This window comes from Rattus rattus, chromosome 17 (genome assembly GCF_011064425.1).
Source record: "Rattus rattus isolate New Zealand chromosome 17, Rrattus_CSIRO_v1, whole genome shotgun sequence".
Taxonomy (NCBI): Eukaryota; Metazoa; Chordata; class Mammalia; order Rodentia; family Muridae; genus Rattus; species Rattus rattus.
Window position 1 is genome coordinate 44,509,921 of NC_046170.1, and position 13,164 is coordinate 44,523,084.

Genomic DNA, 13,164 nt, shown 5'->3' on the forward strand with positions numbered 1-13,164 from the left:
TCCCCTCTAGCCCACCATCCACCAGAGGTAGTGGAAAATAGAAGTTATCAGGACACAGGGGAAGTGGACCTGTTTAGAAATAGTTCTTTGGGGATGAGTCCAGTCTTCCATGTCAGGATATCAGCAGTTCAGTCCGTAGCCAACACCTGATACGAGTCGGCGGCTACAGAGCAGTCCACGGGGCAGACACCACACACAAACCAGCAAGGGCAGTTCAATCCAGAGAAGAACTGATAGACTCTATAACTGGCTGAGGAAGCATTAAGAAGCCACGGAACCTCATGAGAAGTTCTTTGGTGAGTTTCTCTCTATGAAACCACCATAAGCAAAGCTCAACAACAAAATGTAATTGCATGTGTGTTGTCAGCAAACAATATCGAGGCAGAGCAAACTAAACCAATACTCTGGCTCCCACTGTCTGTGGGGGTCAGATTTATACTCCTTTATCACATGTCCTTTCACGTGTCTGCTGTAGCAAAACATCCTTTCACACGTGTGCCCCATCAAAACATCACTTGACATAACTAACTTTCCAAAGATGCCATAAATTTTCACTTCGGGAGGGTCCAGAGTCTCTCTCTCCCTTCTGTCTGCAGATCAAGATGTAGAAATCTCAGCTGCTTCTCCAGCACCACGTCTGCCTGCATTCCACCACACTGTCTGCCATGATCATGGACTGAATATCTGAAACTTTAAGCTAGCCATGACTAAATCCTTTTTTGTTCCCCATAAAAGTTGCCATGGGGGCTGGAGAGATGGCTCAGCGGCCAAGAGCACTGACTGCTCTTCCAGAGGAACTGAATTCAATTCCCAGCAACCACACGGTGGCTCACAACCATCTGCAAGGGGTTCTGATGCCCTCTTCTGGTGTGTCTGAAGACAGCAATAGTGTGCTTATATAGAATAAATAAACCTTTAAAAAGAAAAGTTGCCGTGGTCATAGTGTCTCTTCAGACCAATAGAACGATGACCAAGACAGACATTGTTAACGGGGATTTCGGAATCGCTGTGACAGACCCGTCATGCTGCTTATTGGCGGGATGTGGAAGTGAGGGCTTTGGATTAGGAAAGCAGTTGAAGACTTTAAACAGACCTTATAGGCCATGCTAGCAGGAGCATGGGAGAAAGCGGTGCTGAGAGCAAATGTGGCTTGTGATGGCTTGGCTCAAGTGACATAGAGACAGGTCTTGTGATATCTAGCCAAAAAATGTGGCACTTTCTGCCCTTGTCTAAAAAAAAATCTACCTGAGGCTAAATTGAAGAATTTTTGGATTAATGGCACTGGCAGAGGAGAGTTCAAGACAGCCTAATAGAGACTCTGTCATGTGACTATTCACGGTCACTCTTATGCAGATCTATAATGGAAAGGTACAAAACGAACGAGGAAAAATAGAAAATGCGCCGTTTGAGATAAAGGAACACCAGGAAGTGTGATGTGGGAGCCAAGTGCAGGGCTCGGGGGAAGTTAAAGGCTTAGGGAAAAGTCTGCTGCTAGGTAGAATAAAGCAAATGGTCACCTTAGAGCAAGACCTTACCCAGCCAATCCGCGACCTGTCAAAAGAAATTAAGGAAAAATCGTAAGCAGTGAGGGAAACTGCTGCCAACACAAAGCAGGCGCATTGTGTAATTAAATGAGGGCCATAGTCCAGACCAGCAAGCAGCAGGACTTGGCAGTGTTACTCTCCCAGCTCTGGCTTTAGAGTCAAGGATACGGGCTGGAGAGATGGCCCAGTGGTTAAGAGCATTGACTGCTCTTCCAGAGGTCCTGAGTTCAAATCCCAGCAACCACATGGTGGCTCCCAATCATCTGTAATGAGATCTGATGCCCTTCCCTCTTCCGGTGTGTCTGAAGACAGTTATGGTGTACTTATATATAATAAATAAATAAATCTTTAGAGTCAAGGATACAAAAGGGGTTGTGGAATCTCCCCCTGCAACTAAGGAAAGCCACCAAAGCCAAGCATGTGTAAGGGATGTCCCTGCATGGAAGCCCCGAGAGGCTATTTATTGTGTGAGGCTATGAAGGTGAAGCCTGGATTGTGTTGGAGACACCAAGATGTGGGATACCAGCCGAAGAGATCCGAAGAGCGTTTTGACATCAGACATGTGGAGACGTAGAATTTGAAGTTTGCCCTGCTGGGTTTTGGTCTTGCTTTGACCAGTATTTCCTCAGTCTCACTTTCCTCTCTTTTGGAATGGTGACGTGTGCTCTGTGCCATTCTGTGTTGGAAGTATGAGACCTGGCTTTTTGATTTTGCAGGGAGTTATAGTTAAAACATCGCCATGAGTCTCGGGAGAGACTTTAAACTTTTAGACATTGCTAAGACTGCGAGACGGTGAGGACTTTTTTGAATTTGGGTTGCATCCATTTTTGCATTATGATATGGCCTATTGGGGGGCCCAGGGAGTGGAATATGGTGGTTTGAATAAGAATAGCCCTCATAGGCTCACAAATTTGAATGTTTAATCATCAGGGAGTGGCCCTGTATGGAAAGGGTCAAAAGGTGTGGCCTTGTTGACTTGTGTCATAGGGGATGGATGATGAGTTTTCAAAAACCCAGACTGGGCCCAGAGTCCCTCTCTTCATTCTATCTACAGATGGGGATGTGGAACCCTCAGCCACTCCTAGAACCCTCAGCCACTCCTAGAACACTCAGCCACTCCTAGAACCCTCAGCCACTCCTAGAACCCTCAGCTACTCCTAGAACACTCAGCCACTCCTAGAACACTCAGCTACTCCTAGAACCCTCAGCCACTCCTAGAACACTCAGCTACTCCTAGAACCCTCAGCTATTCCTAGAACCCTCAGCCACTCCTAGAACACTCAGCCACTCCTAGAACCCTCAGCTACTCCTAGAACCCTCAGCCACTCCTAGACTCAGCCACTCAGCCTACTCCTAGAACCCTCAGCCACTCCTAGAACACTCAGCCACTCCTAGAACCCTCAGCTACTCCTAGAACCCTCAGCCACTCCTAGAACCCTCAGCCACTCCTAGAACCCTCAGCCACTCCTAGAACCCTCAGCTACTCCTAGAACCCTCAGCCACTCCTAGAACCCTCAGCCACTCCTAGAACCCTCAGCTACTCCTAGAACCCTCAGCCACTCCTATAACCACTCAGCCACTCCTAGAACCCTCAGCTACTCCTAGAACCCTCAGCCACCCTAGAACCCTCAGCCCTCCCTAGAACCCTCAGCCACCCTAGAACACCCAGCTACTCCTAGAACCCTCAGCCACTCCTAGAACCCTCAGCCACACCTAGAACCCCCAGCCACTCCAGAACCCTCATCCACTCCTAGGACTCCTAGAACCCTCAGCCCTCCTAGAACCCTACTCCTAGAACCCTCAGCCACTCCTAGAACCCTCAGCCACTCCTAGAACCCTCAGCTACTCCTAGAACCCTCAGCCACTCCTAGAACACTCAGCTACTCCTAGAACACTCAGCTACTCCTAGAACCCTTAGCTACTACTCTAGTACCATGTCTGCCTGCAGGCTGCCACATTCCCCACCATGATGATAGTGGACTGATCCTCTGAAACTGTAAGTTAGCCACGACTAAATGCTTTCTTTATGAGAGTTGCTACATCACAGTTTCTCTTCACAACACTAAAGAGGGGCCATGACAGAGTAATAAAGGGTCATTTTACTAACATGCAGGACACCCTCTGTTCAACTGGTAGGACCTCAAACTAACAGGAAGAAGGAAAAAGAACAACAGAAGCCCTATGCGTATGAGAGAATCCAATCAGTGTTGGTCACCTACACTGATTGTGAGAACAATAATGCTTATGGAATTTGAAGTACACAGAAGTACTTCATTTATAAAGCAACGCCAAAACAAAGAAAATGTCTTGAAACGGTCCTCAGGGACTGTCTTGTCCACCAAGAGTGTAAATGTGCCAAGTGCCACTGGAGTCTAAGGCCTCCAGGACTCGTTTTGTACTTAGCATAACTGCTGGTTGAGGGGTAAGGCTGTGTCTGTAATGATTAGAGGCCTGAGAAGAACAGAAAGAGGTGAGAAGTTGTGATGACCCAGGGAGTGGCACTGTTAGTAGGTGTGGCTTTGTTGGAGTAGGTGTGGCCTTGTTAGAATAGGTGTGGCCTTGTTGGTATAGATGTGGCTTTATTGGAGTAGGTGTGCTTGGCCCAGGGAGTGGCACTATTAGAAGGTATGGCCCTGTAGGAGTGGGTGTGGCCTTGTTGGAGTGGGTGTGTCACTGTGGGTGTGGGCTTTAAGACCCTCATCCTAACTGCCTGGAAGGCAGTCTTCTGCTAGCAGCCTTCAGTTCAGCTAAAATTCTCAGCTCCTCCTGCGTCACGCCTGTCTGGATGCTGCCCTGTTCCTGTCTTGATGATAATGGACTGAACCTCTGAACCTGTAAGCCAGCCCCAGTTAAATGTTCTTTATAAGAGTTGCTGGGGAAGCAGCCGGGGGTTCCTTGGAGTTTGCTGGCTACCCAGCTTTGCCTAGGTGGTGAGTTCCAGGGCAGTGAGAAACTCTGTCTTGGGCTGGAGAGATGGCTCAGTGATCAAGAGCACTGACTGCTCTTCTAGAGGTCCTGAGTTCAATTCCCAGCAACCACATGGTGGCTCACAACCATCTGTAATGGGATCGTATGCCCTCTTCTGGTGTGTCTGAAGACAACTACAGTGTGCTTATATACATTAAATAAATAAATCTTAAAAAAATAAAAAGAAAGAAAGAAACTATCTCAAAAACCAGGTGGATGGTGTCTGAGGAACAATACCTGGAGTTGTCCTCTGCCCTTCACATACACATACACATAAGCACACAGGCATATGCATGTGAGCACACATACACACATGGGCATGTGCGTGAGAGCACACATACACAACACACCATTCATATTGGAGGAAAAGAAGGTCGTGGTTTTTAAAAATCACTTTTTGTGTCTGAGTGTATGTATGAGCATAACTGTGCGCTGAGCCTGCAGAGGTCAGAGAGAGCATCAGATCCCCTGGCACTGGAGTTACAGGAGGTTGTGAGGTGCCATGTGCGTGCTGGAAGCCGAACCTGGTCCTCTGGAAGAACAGTATGCACTCTGATTCACTTGAGGCATGCCCCAGCCAAGAAGGTCTTTCTTTTTTTTTTTTTAAAAGATTTATTTATTAATTATATATAAGTACACTGTAGATGTCTTCAGACACACCAGAAGAGGGCATCAGATCCCATTACAGATGGTTGTGAGCCACTGTGTGGTTGCTGGGATTTGAATTCAGGACCTCTGGAAGAGCAGTCAGTGCTCTTAACCACTGAGCCTCTCTAGCCCTAGAAGGTCTTGTCTTAAGAAAACAGTTTAATTTAATAGACACACACACACACACACACACACACACACACACACACACACACACACACACACACACACACACTGCATTGGCTGTACATGATTTATTTGCAACTCACCTGAATACATAGTTTCACTGTTCCCTCTGTGGCCAGGCTGTGCTACCAGATAAAATGTAACAGGACTTTAGTCAAGGTTAAAAGGCAGATAAGTGTCACGCAGAGAGGAGACCAGCACAGCACTGGAGGTTGATAAAAACAGACAGAATGTAAGACAGACACAGGAGGAGAGAAGGAGAGATCACAGACTCACGCACAAGCCAACTTCTTGCACTGCACTGGTCCCCTGGCCAGCGGATATATTATTTGGTTTACTAGGTGACTGTCTGCCCTAGTTTCATGCTGTAGTGAAGGACCCCTAGTCCTCCCCCAACACAGCTACAATGCAGGAAACTGGAGCATGCCTGAGGGCCAACCATCCAGGCCTGTCTTGATGTAGCTGAAGGGTAGATGGGGGTAGGAGACTGTGTGAGTCTGCCTTTGCAGAGAGAGAGAGAGAGAGAGAGAGAGAGAGAGAGAGAGAGAGAGAGAGAGAGAGAGAGAGAGGACACACAGGCACATGACAGGCACACACTGTGGGGGGACAGGGGATAAGTGATAAGTAGATAAGTCCCTAATGGCAGATTTTCATGGACTTCTCCAAATAAGCAGCCAGTAATAATCCATGTCTTTTCTTGTTCAGTCAGAATATAAAAGATGTGAATGATGACAGGGAGCGGAGCTGAACTAGAATGTCACCCTTTAAGGATCGTTCGGCTACTGATGACTGGTCTTCTTTGGAAGCTGCTCAGGCACTCTGTAACCTTGAATTTAGGAAGAAGCATGGGTAGCAGGTCAGGAGCAGTGGTGCATGCTGGCCATGGAGACCAGCGAAGTTTCAATTTGCTAGACTCTGTGAACTTCCTCAGTTCACTTCTGCCCTACTTCCTAGTTAGTATCTGCTCCATAAAAATAGAGCCGAGACTGTAGCAATGTCCATTGTTCCGTGGATACAATCCCTTGAGGTGAAGGAAAGAGCGGCTTACATAAGATAACAGCAAGTGTGGAAGCAGAGACAAGACAGAGTTGTGTCTACAGAGTCTGTAGCTCCCTGAAGCTTACCCAGTGCTCTGTCTGTCCTTGGCTCACTCACACCACCTACTCTGCTGTTGGCACCAGCCACATCTTTGTGTTTGGAGCTTGAATCCACAGTCCTGTCTGTGATGGGTTGACCTTCCCCTGATACCACTGGCCAGCCGTTGCATGTGGTCTACACTGCAGCATCTGTAGCAAAGGACCCTCAGGGTCCTCCCCTGTTCTGGGTGGCCCTGTAACCACTGTGAAATAGCACCTATTTCCTTTGATGGCGGAGGACAGATAGCGGATGCCCCCACCTGTTTATTTAGTGTAGGCTTCCCAGTTTCTCCCTGCAACACTGTTGATACTCGGAGGTGGGGGAGGGGGGTTGGGCTGGGCTGGGGGTTGGGAATCGTGACGTCTGTCACCTGAGTTGTGAATGTTTAGCAGCAATCTTGACCTTTACACACTGAGTGCTGGCTGCAGCCCTACCTCCCAGTTATAAAAGAACAATTTCCAGACGCTGGAGGTGGGAGTTTCCAGGAATAGCCCGGGTAGTCCTTTTGGTAGGACTGCACCAGTTTTCTGTTGCTGCTGCAACAATTGTTGCAGACACATTGCTTTATGGAGCGAAGTCTTTCTCATACAGTCCCTGAGGTTAGAAGTCTGAAAATGACACTGAAAGTGGAAGGGCATAGGACAAAGTTCCTTCTTGCTGTTCTCGGAGAGACTGGCACTAACTTTTCCTCCTTCCAGAGGGTTCTGATATTCCTTGACTTGTGTCCCAACCCCAGTGGTATCGTCACTTCCACACTTCCCGTTGCTGACTCTGGCTCCCTTGCTCTTTCCTCTCCCTTAGGAGGGCATTTTGTAGTTGCGTCGGGCCCGCTGGACGATCCAGGATAATATGTCCACCCCAATACCCTTACTCATCTTTTCAGAGTTCCTTTTGGCACTGAGTTTGGCCACAAGTTTCTGGGGAACAGCATGCGGACATCTCTGGGTATCATTATTTGAATTGGAAGAGAGGGGCTCAGTGAAGAGAGACTTTGGTAAGAGAGCAGCTGGACGAGGTTTCCCACATCTTTAATCTCAGCACTTGGGAGGCAGAGGCAGGTGGGTCTTTGTCAGTTCAAGGCCAGCCTGGTCTACATGGTAAGAATTCTGTCTTAAAGATAGAGAGAAAGTGGGCTGGAGAGATGACTCAGTGGTTAAGAGCACTGACTGCTATTCCAGAGGTCCTGAGTTCAAATCCCAGCAACCACATGGTGGCTCACAACCATCTGTAATGAGATCTGATGCCCTCTTCTGGTGTGTCTGAAGACAACTACAATGTACTTACGTGTAATAAAAAAAGACAGGGGCTGGGATTTAGCTCAGTGGTAGAGCGCTTGCCTAGCAAGCACAAGGCCCTGGGTTCGGTCCCCAGCTCCAAAAAAAAGACAGAAAGTTAAAAAAAGAGGATGGGGGCTGGAGAGATGGCTCAGCGGTTAAGAGCACCCGACTGCTCTTCCAGAGGTCATGAGTTCAATTCCCAGCAACCACATGGTGGCTCACAACCATCTGTAAAGAGATCCGATGCCCTCTTCTGGTGGTCTGAAGACAGCGACAGTGTACTCATATATAATAAATGAATAAATCTTAAAAAAAAAAAAAAAGAGGATGGAGGAGGGGCGAGAGGGGAGGGGGGAAGGGAGAGAGCAAGTAAGGAGAGGGGAGGGAGAGAGAGAAAGAACATATGTAGGCAGAACAATCCTAGGTCAGGGAATGATAGCATACCTCAGGTCCAAACGTGTGGATATGTTACCTCAGTGCCACTATGAGTAAGGGGTGGACCCAGCCAGGCAGGACCAGGCTTAGCCAACAGGAAAACAAAGTTCAAATAGGCCAGAGCAGCCACACTGAGTGGCCTTGCGACGACTTATGCCTTTGCCTTGAGGGGACTAAGGCCTTACAGAGACTAAGTAAGTTACCTTGTGACGGTTGTGTGGAAAGACAGCTGCGAATTGTGTGAAATGGTAAACAGGAGATATCTACTACTGTGGAACAAACCCCCAAACTAAATCACTCGAGAACAATGCTGCTTTTTGTCTTACTGTAGGCTGGCTGGTGATGTGGCATTCCGGGCTGAGTTCAGCTGGCTGGAATGTTGACCAATGGCTTCAGTTTTATACCTTGCATCTAAGGGTGGGGAGGCTAATCAAGCCTTTCTCTGCCCAGTAAGGTAAGGATTCCATACATGGTGTCAACAGTTTCCAAGAGAGCTGCAGGGGAAAGTGCCTGGAGGTGGGCCAGCCTCACGTTCTTGGCGTTGTCCTCTTACATAGGACAATGGACGTCACATATGGTTAGAGCTGAGACATAGAGGGTAAAGATAGTAGCGGCTTAGACTCAATTGGTGGAGCCAAGGGAGTCCGATGTAATCCAAGTATGTTTTGAACGTAGAGCACGTAGTCTGAGAGGGTGGTCACAAAAAAGCAACGTAGACTAGCGGCTTTAACACATGCTCATGGTCAGGCAGTAGTGGTACACACCTTTAATGCAGGCATTTGGGAGGCAGATGCAGGTGCTTTTCTAAATTTGAGGCTAGCCTGGTCTATAAAGTGAGTTGTAAGACAGCCAGGGCTACTCCAAGAAACCCTGCCTTGAAAAAAAAAAGTGTAAGTTACCTGGGGCTTTCCAGCATGGTCATGCTCTGGTGGTCTCTCTCTGGCCTGCAGATAGACACCTTAGCTTTTCCACATAACCTGTTTTTTGGTGTTTGTGTATAACAATTTATCTTTTAATTAATTAATTAAATTATTTTTAGACAATGTCTCACTGTGTAGCTCTGGCTAGCCTGGAATTTGCTGTGTAGACCAAGCTGGCTTCAAACTCACAGTGAACTGCCTGCCTCTGCCTCCCCAGTACTGGCAATAAGGGTATGTGCCACCATACCTGGGTTATTTATTATTTATTTTGTTACATTTATTTGTTTTCCTATTATCTATTTGTGTGTGTACACATGTATTTGTGGAGGTCGAAGGATAACTTTCTGGAGTCAGTTTCCTCTTTCCATCATGTGGGTCCTGGGAATTGAACTCAGCCTATCAGGCTTAAAGGCAAGCGTCATCTGAGTCATCTCTCTGGCCCTTCCTCTGTTTCCATAGGGCAATCAATCAACCAATACTGGATTCAGGCCCCATCCTCATGACCAACTTAGTCTTCATTATCTCGCAAACGTCCTTCATCCAAATATCCTCACACTGCAGATTAGAGATGCAGCACAATTCTGTGGAATTGCATGTAAACAAAGAGAAGCCAAATATGATGGTGATGAGGTATATGTGTCAATGTGTGTGTGTGTGTGTGTGTGTGTGTGTGTGCCTGTGCTCACAAGTGAGGTAGACAGATACATAGATAGATACATAGGTAGATACATAGGTAGATGGATACATAGGTAGATAGATACATAGGTAGATACATAGGTAGATAGGTAGATACATAGATACATACATACATACATACATAGATACATAGATGCATAGCTAGATACATAGGTAGGTAGATAACTAGATGGACAACTGATAGACATGGATGGATAGATAGATGATAGGTAGGTAGGTAGATGGATGGATCAATAGATTGGTAGATGATAGGTAGGATAGACAGATATAGATGATGGATGGATAGAAAGATGATAGATATAGAGATGATAGATAGGTAAATAGATAAATAGATGGACAGATGACAGAGATAGATGGCTGGATCAATAGATAGATGATAGATATAGATAGATGATGGATGGATAGATAGATAGACAGATGAGAGATATTAACTGTTAGAACAGGAACAAACTGAAACAGTGAATGGGGCTGAAGCAGTAGGTTGAAGGATACTTATATTTAATTTTAGACATGCTAGTTTCGAGAACTACATTCAACACTCAAAGAGAGATACCGAATAGGCAGTTGGACCTACATGTCTTTGGGGCTGAAGATGTAAGATGGGTAATTGTTGCAGTGATCCTTCTGCCTCTGCTTTCTAAGGGTTGGGATTCTGGGTATGTGTCACCATGCCTCCTGGCTCGCTCTTTAATGAATAATATAATTACTGAAACACAGCTGACATACCAGACCATTCCCATAGCGACCAGTTGAAGAGCTGTTAGTAATTCACGGATTTGTGTGACCACCACAGTCAACCTCAGAGCATTTTCACCACTGCAAAAGTAAGCCCTTTGGCTACCACTTCATGTCTCCCAGCCCTGAGTGACCCTGAGTGACCAGGTTTGCTTATTGAATTACATGTAGTCCTTTTGGACTGGCTTCTTCCAATTAGCTCACTTTCCTCCACGTCACAGCATGAATGACACTTCTTTTAACCGCCAGATGCTAGTCCATGTCAATTGGAGTTGTTTGAATATGCTTGGTCGGGGAGTGGCACTATTAGGAGGTGTGGTCTTGTTGGAATGGGTGTGACCTTGTTGGAGTGGGTGTGTCACTGTGGGGGTGGGCTTGCAGACCCTCTTCCTAGCCATGGTAGGGACAGTTTTCTCCTTTTTGCCTTCACATGAAAATTCTCAGCTCTTCCACACCATGCCTGCCTGGATGTTGCCATGGTCCCTCCTTGGTAATAATGGACTGAACCTCTGAACCTGTGAGACAGCCCCAATAAATGTCCTTATAGGAGTTGCCTTGGTCATGTGTCTCTCCACAGCAATGGAACCCCAGCTGAGACACACTCATCTGTCTCCTCACTGTCCGCTCTTTTCTGTGTTCTTGATTACAAGTACCCTAGCAAACAGGAAGTGATTATTCCCTTGCTAATTTCCCATCACAAGGCTTCCCTCTCTTGGACGACAGAAGGAAAACATCACTTCATCGACCTCCTGGCGGTGCCTGAAAGTTAAGTCTGTGGGTTGCTACGAGTATGCCTGAAGTACGCTTCAGACCCCGTGAGGACCTCGCAAATGCTATGGCTCAAAGGTCAGGGATGTGGCTCAGCGGCAGAGTGCTACATTAGCAGGTGTGACGTCCTTGGCTCAGTCTCCAGAGGAGAAAGAAGCTAAGTGGGTAACTCAGCCGGAAGCAGAGTCAGGCCAGGCCTGAACATCTGAAATGTCAGCATAAGAAGCTGAGGCACCAGGAATATGTGAGCTCAGCCTGATCTTACACAGCGAAGTTTGGGGCCAGCTTGTTCAAAAAAAAAAAAAAAAAAAAAAAAAGTAAAGACCCTGCCTAAAACACAAAACAGAAACAAAAACAAAAACAAAACAAAAACCAAGCTGCCACTGCTGTCACAACTCATGTCTGTAATCCTAGCATTTAGGAGGTAGAGGCAGAAAGATTAGTTCGAGGTCTTCCTCAGCTATACACTGAGTTTGGGGCCAGCCTGGGCTATGCAAGATCCTCCATCTCTAAATACTAAACGGTTAAACTGAGCAAAAACCAACTCCCCAAGCTCCCAAACCCAACCTAAAACTGTCACTCAGTATCTTGATAATTTACCACGACCTCATCCCTAGTTTATGGGATAACTATGTGAAAGAGAAGTCAGCTTCTGAGCACCCCACTTTGTGATTTCCCCCAGCATCTAAAACTATTTATATTTGATGTATCTCCTGTAAAGGTGAGCAGGGGGAGGATTATACGGAAGAACAGCAGGTGCCTCCAAAAGGCTTTGGCTTCAGTCGGAGGGACATAGGGGAGTACGGGGTGGGGTGGGGCACCCACACACGACTGCACTCCAGATTTAAGACAGAGAAACCCTCCTCTCCTTGACTCAGGGTGGTAATGATCCTTTAAAAACAAACAACTGTCTTACCAACACTTGTACCAACACTTTGTGTTTGTGACTGAAACAATAAAACTAGGAGACAGGGGAAGGATTCTGGGAAGGGTTGTCCAGGCAAGGTGCCACAGAAACTGAGAGAGGTTTCCTGACAAAGGTGTAGCTAGCTGGGGCGCTGGGGAGGCCTGGGGTTAGGTACATATGTAAATAAGTGCTGGGAAAATGCCCAGGGGATTCACCTCCATTAAAAACTCTGAGAGGTCATTATTAAAAGTGATGAAACCCTTGCTCTATGGGGAGCCGTGGAAAAACATGTTCAGGTAGCAGAGCCATAGCTGAACCAGGGAGGGGCTGCAGAAGGAAAAGGATGAGTCAGGTACTGGGAGAGAGGCTTTGGGAGTGTAAAGCATACACTTCCCAGTGTATGGTAAATTAGTATGGACGGTGAGACCATCCCAGATCTTTATCTTTTAATAAACCATCAACTGCTGCCCTGGAATCTGGGAGGACATTAGAGTAAGACATCAATATATGAGCGCTTTCTTCTCTCTCTCTCTCTCTCTCTCTCTCTCTCTCTCTCTCTCTCTCAAAGCATGATCAGGTCTCATTTGTTTTTTTTGCTTACGAGTGTGTCTCATGCATGCATGCATTGAGCATGTGTGTGTGTGATCCAGAAGAATCACAGACTCTCATCTTAGATCATTCTTTAGCTAATAACTGAGGGAGGTTCTCTCACGTGAACCTGGAGCGTGTTGGCTAGTCTTCCCCAAGATCTCATCTCAGCTCTTCCAGAAATTACCGGTGGGAGGCTGCACCCACTACCTGGCATTTACATGGGTGTAAGGCAAGAGTGTTACTCACCTGCTCCTCCTCCCTTCCCCGGTATCTTTTGTGTGTGTGTGTGTGTGTGTGTGTGTGTGTGTGTGTGTGTGTGTGTGAGAGGAGAGAGAGAGAGAGAGAGAGAGAAA